This window comes from Bactrocera dorsalis, chromosome 4 (assembly GCF_023373825.1).
Source record: "Bactrocera dorsalis isolate Fly_Bdor chromosome 4, ASM2337382v1, whole genome shotgun sequence".
Lineage (NCBI taxonomy): Eukaryota > Metazoa > Arthropoda > Insecta > Diptera > Tephritidae > Bactrocera > Bactrocera dorsalis.
In genome coordinates, this window is record NC_064306.1 from 54,820,733 (window position 1) to 54,829,138 (window position 8,406).

The window sequence follows — 8,406 nt, forward strand, 5'->3', positions numbered from 1 at the left end:
ATTCGTTTATTTACTTTGTTGCCTGACATGGATTCGCGTGAATGTTTTTATGAATGCTTATTTCACAATTTAATGGATGGGTGGATTCGGCCACAAATTTTATGTGTGTATGCTTATGTGTTTGTAAGCACATGTACATACATGCTTACATACAAAATATACATTCTAATAGATGGGCGCATGAGATATATGAACCATGGAACAGCATGAATAGGCGCGTAGGTGTGAGCGAATGAGGCAAAATTAGACAGCAGTTTGTGGCAAATGGCTAATTTACATACAAACAATATAAAGGTTGGCATATGCAATAGTGGCGAGAGTGTTTACATTACGAAGTTCACATGGAAACATGCCACAACTCTGATATTGAGAAAATAAGAAGAGAGAACTAATGACAACCTAGCATGTATATATGTATTTATTCATTTATTTTATGAAATGTATATGTATTGGCGATTTATTTAAACAATTTATCAATGAATATGCATTGTAGGTGTGTATATATTTTTGACTAATGGTATAAAATAATTTATGCTGCCGAATTTGATAATATGAACGATATTAATTTAATTATATGAAAAATTTTAACATTTCAAATGAAAATCAAAAAACATATATATTTTATAAAAATTTGAATAGTTCATTTCGCCTTTTTCATTGCCTCTATACTTATTTTGCGTATTTAATATCATAAATGTACCCATCTACATACACATATACATATAGTAACATACGAGTACATGTAGTCATTTATCATTAAAAAATTTCCAATTTATTCGACAAAGTATTTATAAGTCAGCCAATTATTTTTAATGGCGACAAAAATTTGAAAAATCATCTAAGTGATTGACAGTCGTGTGATGCTCCAATATTTTCACTTCAATACAGCATCGCTAATTTGCCAAGCTAATGACCATAACCATTGACATACTACATATATCTATCCATAATGTCATAGTCATTTTAAAAACTTTATATTATTTTTGTTCCTCTCGTCGCCTAAAACTATGTTACATATTTTGAAAAAGCTTTTATTTTGAAATCGGCAGTTTTTGAAAAGCTGAACGGATGTGAGTGCAGGGTGCTTATAAAAAGAAATTTCGAATTACATAAAGCTAATATCCGTGACAGACATGTAGTAACAATGCCATGGGTAATGAGCACCCTGAAAAGACCAAGAGCTGTAATTTCATCCAGAAAAAAAACAACAGTTTAGTGTGGTTAGCGGGCCGGTGGAATCATCATTCAAAAATGATGCTGGTGAAAACGTAACTGTCAATAGCGACCATTATCGCGCCATGAAAACAGGAAAAAACAGGAAAAAACTGTTTGATGTTTGAAATCGAAGCTCGATTGGTTCCAACAAAATGGAGCCACTTCCCACACATCGTATCAGTCAATGTACTCGTATTTGTTGAGAGGACATTTCGGGGAGCAGATAATTTCATGTTTTAGACCAGTCATGTGATATCACACTGCTAACCTTTTTCTGTGGAGTTATGCAAAGTCTAAAATCTATGCGAACTATTACGCTTTTATCACACTTTATAGGCTGTTTGTTTTCAGGGAGGGGAAGGATGAGAAAATTGATTTTCGTATCATCACTGTGACGTCACAGCAATGGTATGTCCGGTTTACAAGTCACTAAAAGGTTCTCTATGGAACAGTTGTCCACACTGGACCGCTTTCACATTTCTTCAGGGTGGTGTTCCATATTTCTCGCTTAAAGACTCACATGTCATTGTCTCGTTTTTTTTAATCGTAGAACGTTTTCTATGTACTTCTGCACGTTCTTCCGTGTCCAGTGTGCCAACGCATGCAATTGACGAACCTGTGTTCAGCGTGGTCCACGATTACTGTAGGTACTTCCTAAAATATTGGTGACCGAATTGCATCAGTGCACTTTAATAATCCACCTCGCCATGTTTTCTGCTAGACAACTCTTTGACGTTTTTGATTAACCTAACCGACTTGGTGGCCGAATTGCATCAGTGCACTTTTATAATCCACCTCGTCATGTTTCCTGCTAGACAACTCTTTGACGTTTTTGATTAACCTAACCGACTACCACGACGTCCTTGCTCCCAGCGAGTTTGGCAACGTTTCAAAGTATTATTTTTTCCGCTTTTATGGAAATGATAGTTGTTTCTTGTTCCTTCAATACCGATATAGTTTCGCCTCAAACTATGCGGTATGCCAATATTGCACTTAGAGCTGCTGTGCGATACACTTTTTCTATGGTTTTACAATGATTATTTTTCTCAATGAGTTTACCTATAAGTCTGCTGCGTAAACAAAGTCATTCATGGTGGTTGACTTTAGCAGCTTCCGTTTCTCCTGTGCCGGTTCTCAGATGTTGGCAGCCCTCTAGTTTTGAAAATAATTATTAGAAACGCCTTTTCCGCAGCGTGTTGGATTTGTGCCCAGTAGATAAATCTTACACCTCATGTGTTCCATAATCAGAATATGCTTCTTTGTTAAAAATACAAGCTCAATTTTTTTCAGTGCCAAATTTAAAGTAGCTACAGCAATCTAAAGCAACCGATGCCGTCCTTACTCCCTCCTCAATAGTTGGCCTCACTCTATCAACAGCTTGTAAACGTGAACCCCGAAAGATGGGAGAGGCACGTTAGAGATATTATACCTCCTGGTAAAACCAATTCAGTTTTACTTGAGTTGACGGCTAAGCCGCTTCTATTTGCCCAGTTGAATACCACGATTTAGGAATTTTCCTTTAACCCTAATAACAACAAGGGAGGCTATCACCCTGCAACCTCGCTCCTTAAGTTCTTTAAGTTGATCGTAACTTATCATGGATAAAAAGCAGTGGGAAAAGTACACCACACCGCGGATGCCCCTACTAATATTTCAGGATGTTTTTGCACTCCCCACTCCGCTACGGCTATTCTGTCGCAAAAAAGAATATATATGAGAGGCATGAGATTTGATTCCACCTCAGAGTTTTCCAGTTCTTTAGCTTCTCCCTCCGACCGCACATTGTTGGAACCCTCCTTTATGTCGACCGTCCAATCATCACTGGAGCCGCTTCTAAGATCTGATCTCCGTTAGCTTCGATGCTCACAAAGTTGGTTTCCTTTTACTTTTTTGAGTTTTCAGAAGACAGGAGCTTTCAAAAGTAGTCCTACAAAAGGAGCTGAAACCCTCGCATTATACCTTATTTATAAAGAGTCTATGGGGTTTGCATTTCGAGCGCAAAGCGTCCACACTGAAAGGCTTGAGGTATGCCAGTAATAACGCGCCGAATATTATCTTCCAAGAGCCAATTGTCTCGGGCTTATCTGCACATACAAGCGACTTAACATAATTCCTCAAAAAATTATACAACGATGACGAGAAGAAGATTCCTTCAATAAATTGATTGTTTAGTTGTCTGTATGGCATATAGTACTGTATTGTTGAAACTAAAAGGCGTCCTCAACAATATCCTTCCTTCAGGCAGGAAAGAGACATTAATTATAGCTTTATAGCATTGATTATTTATTATAACCATAACCGACTATAATGCCTTCATTTTCGAAGAAATATGCATCAATGATTCCCTTTGCCTATAGAGCACCAAACTTTTCAGATTTAATTATATAAATTATAGAAATAGTTGCTATAAGAAATATATGTAAGTATATGTATTTTTTTTTCTTGTTTACTAATAGTCTGAAAGAGAATATCAGACTCAAATTCATATAATGTAGTAACAATTTCCAGCGTAATAATCTTTTACCCTTACTTGAAAGAAAATTCTTATTTTCTAATTATTTTCATTTTTATTAAGACATAAATATATTTTACACATTAAAATTTGCTTCTTTCATCCAACAAATGCTGTACTGAAAAATAAACGCTTTCCCTACTTTGCCCGAGCACCCATGTGTTTATCTATTTGTGGGTGTGTTGAGTCATTAAACGTTGCAGGCGAAGCAAACAAAAGACAAACGAAATTAAACAATTTATTGTAATTTTGCATAAAATGTAAAGCTAAATATTCTCTTAAATATATGGACTTGAAATTAACCCAGTTTATTATCGTTGCAGGCAAGTCAAATGTCTAGAAAAGCGAAAATTTATACTGCGACAAGCCATTAGCAGCGAAGCCAAAAGAAAGCAGATTTTCATACTACGAAAAGAGGCTCTTCACACATAGTACAAGTATCTCATATTTAAATGTGTTTAATTATTTGGCGCGCAAATGGACTAAACCGCTAGCAGGCTGGGAGCAGATGTCGCGGTGGCGATCGACTGCTGAAAAAGTAATATTATTTTGAAAATAAGCAGAAAAAAATAAACAAAATATTTGTAAAAGCTGTGAGAGAGCGTTTGGCAAATGTATATGAATGGACAAATGTGTTGTATGTCGCTATTTCTTTGTTGTTGCTGTCATGTTCGTTTAGCAAATAACACGGCATATTGTCAGCACACTTTCGGTACGACAAATTGGCGTTAAGACAAGAACATGGAAAAATAATATTTGTGCACAAAAACTGAGAATATAAAGGGAAAAATGAGCTTTGAGTTCAATAGAACACAAACAATTCACACAAAACTGGTAAACACTGTAAAAGATTTAGGAATTATTATAGTGTTTGGCATTATTTTATAATTTTTAAAACAATAAATTAAACAAGAAGATCAAAATTATGTAGTTTCTTTATCATTAAACTGATAAGCACTTTAACATATTAAAATAATTAGTAAAATTTTATCTATAGTTAATACTAGAAGAAGAGCATTAACATGCTATATACATAGATGACAGTCGAGGGAAAACTGTAAGTCAGTTGTGCCCTTTCTTGAAAAAATTTCTTCGGCAAAATTCAAGTTCATTATTCGACAAAGCCGACGCCGAAGGCAATACACTGATTATAGCGATGATACAATATCTATTTTCTTTTGCATGTTTTGTCAACTGCTTCAATATAGATGCCAGTCTTCTACACTGTTGCCACATTTCTTCCCAATGATCCTAATTTAATGATATCGGAGCAAAATAGTTGATTTTTACCATAATCTGAGATTATTTCTATTTCTCGATGCCTATTTTTTTAACGTCTTTTATCCTCTTCTTCAAAATAGACTTCAGTCTCCGCGAATATTTATACGCTGTTGCCAAATTTCTTTCTAGCAGGCCCACTATTATTTTACGATATGGGAGCAAACAAGTCGCTGTGTACTAGATCCGCAGGTTATGATGAACTTGGAAGCAATCCGAAGCTCAATTCAAGCAAATTTCTGATCATTTACATTTATTTTGACATATTTTTGATGAAACAACGCTTTCTTCATCTTTAAATAGGGCAGTTATCTCTCGATTCCGAAACATACTTCATTTAACTCTAATTAATTAGCTTAATTTTAAGCTCTGGGAATAGTAAAAATTTCTGTACATCAGATATTCAGATCATGGTAAACTCCGAAGCAATCCGGGTAAATATCCGATCGTTTCCCTTCATTTGTGTCGGTGGTCAACTCTACATTGTTGTCAATTTTCTTTCCAGCGAGCTTAACGTTAAGATCTAAAAATTCATTCTTTATTTCTAGTCAGTCGTAGTTGATCAATGCACATGCCAAAATTAGCGGCTATAACTTTGTCAGCTCAGATGACTATAGGTTGAACTTCGAAGTAAAATGATGGTTTCATGTTTCATTCATATCGGCAAACTTTGAATTTAATACACATGAACGGATCTATTATTATGGGCAAAAAGTAATGAGACTTTTTAGTTTTAAATTCGCGAAAAGTTCCAAATGTTGAAAAAGGCCTTCGGTGATAATTACTTGCCGCGAGCAAGTGTTTTTGATTGGTGGGGCAAATTATTTTAAGAGGGTCGAGAACGTGTTGACTACGAACAGTGTCCAGGATGGCTGTTTCATCGACAGATGATCAACAATCAATAAAATAAAAAAAATGGTGTTTGGTGTTTGTTGGCTCAAGAAAAGCGAAAGCACGATTAGTTCCAAAAAACTGAATTTTTTTCGAAAAATAGTGTCGCGTTAACATCTGTGAAACAGTGCTTTCCGACTACCAAGATGCCATGAATTGTGTCATTATTCGTGAGGAGTCTTCGATATATGCTTACGACCTGGAAAAAGATGAGAAATCGGCCGCATATCGTGATAAAGGTGATTCAAAACTGGAAAACCATGTCAAAGCTGGTCAAAAATCAACCGGGAAAACGTTTTGAAGATTACAAAAAACGTTGGCACAAGTGTAAGCCAAGAGGAATTGCTTTGAGGCAACGACTAGTTTTTTCTCATAGTAGTATACACACTTAATTTATTTACATGTAAACCGAAATTTGGTGGATGCAAGACTACAGCTTTTGAAGTGATTATAATGTGGGCCTATGGCATAATCCCAATCGTTAAAATAAACGAGTCTGGTCTCTTTTACAGAGTTATGCTACTCGTACAACTATTTTTGGACTATGACAGAATGTTGCTCCTTTAATATTACATTATAGGCATCCAACTTTTCGAATAGTTTAAATCTTTCAAAGATCTAAACGACACGTGCACATATTTCGCAAGTCATAACACTAAATAATATACATACATATATAAAATTTGAATTACTTAATTAATGTTGGGCACAATATTTTGGCAAGTAAATTATTAATGTAAAATACAAACAAAATTGAGCAGACAACACAAAAATATAATTGAAAACGACATACAAATGCAGATAATGCAACGCTGAGTGGCAAAAACTTGCAATGGATGAATGAATAGCTCATTTGTAATAGTCACACATTTTGAAACTGAGAAAATATTCAAATAAATAATTAATGTAAATAAGTTGTAACTCAACATATATTAGCCACATAATTAGCTTAGCACTGTAATTTAGCGCAAAAGTTATTCATATTCAGCATTATTTGGCAGTCAAAGGAATTTACTATAATTTCAAAATTTAATTGAAAGATACAGAATCTTATATACATATTATACAACCAAAGTGAAATTGAAAATAAAGCATGCAAAGAAAAATAATAATATAGCTAATTTAGAGTTTTATTAATATAAAAATAGTTTGTGGTCTACATATATAAATAATAATATAAATATATGCGTTTGCATTAGGGTGCTTCATTTTCATGCGATATTTTAAAAGCTGATACTTAAAAAAGTATAAAAAATTACACCCTGTAAAAAATTGTATTCGCTACAAAAAAAAATTAATAAAAAAAAGATGTTGTTTATATGGAAAATTATTACTTCAATGAGCTAATTATAAGAGCATAATTTTTTGTTTCCTATAATATAAAAGCTTTTCAGGTGACACATATTTAGAAGCATCTTAATTTATTTACAAATTATTATGCTTAGTACAATGTCGCGTATACGCCCACGCGCCTTCAGAAACAAAACAAACAGATTGGCCGGCATGCATACTTGCACACATATAAATATATACATTTGTTGATATACAAATATTTGCTTTTGCCCATTAATTATGGTGACAACTGTAACGCTTGAATTCTTCTGCGAGAAGGATTAAAAGCACTCATGTATATGCTTATACATATTTGCTGCTGTGCCATCTAGAATGACTAGGCCATTGGACTAAATGGGTGAATAACTTGGAAATTATGTGAGATTAAAAATTGATCGCTGAAGATTAGTTGCTAAGCGGGAATTTATGTGGGAAAAGTGAAAGAAAAAGAGCTTCAAAATGAATGCGAAATATTTGCAGACAAATTGTTTAAAATATTTTCAGCAGTTGTTAAAAAATGTTTATGCGCATAAATAATATATTAATGAAATTTTTAAGAATTAGGATAAAAAGATTTGCAAAAATTAAAAAAAAAGGAATTTGCAAAAATTGAAAAAAAAATAAAAGAAATTTTTAAATAATGAAATATTTAAGGAATTTAAATAATTTCAAAATTAAAAAAATTAATAATCACATTTAAAAAAATTAAAAATAATTTTTAAAAATTAAAAATTAAAAAAAAAATAATTTAAACGGTATTTATAATTTAATTGAATTTTAAACATTTATATACAAATACAATTTTAAAAATTAAAAGAATTATTATTATTTAAAAAACAATAATATAAAAATTAAAAAAAAAAAATTTAAAATTCAAAGAAATTTTAAGGATAATAAAAAATTAAAAGAACATTAAACATTGATATGATTAACATAATTACAAAAATTTATAATATAAAATATATTATTAATTAATTATTAATTAAAAAAAATTTTCAAAAATTAAAACAAATTAAAATGATAATAAGGATTAATAGAATTTTAAACGTTTATATATATACAATTTTTAAAATTAAAAAAAATATTATTCAAAAAATTAATAATAAAATTGAACAAATTAAAATAATTTTTTTTTAATTAATTTTAACGGAAATAACGTTTATATATAAACAATTTTT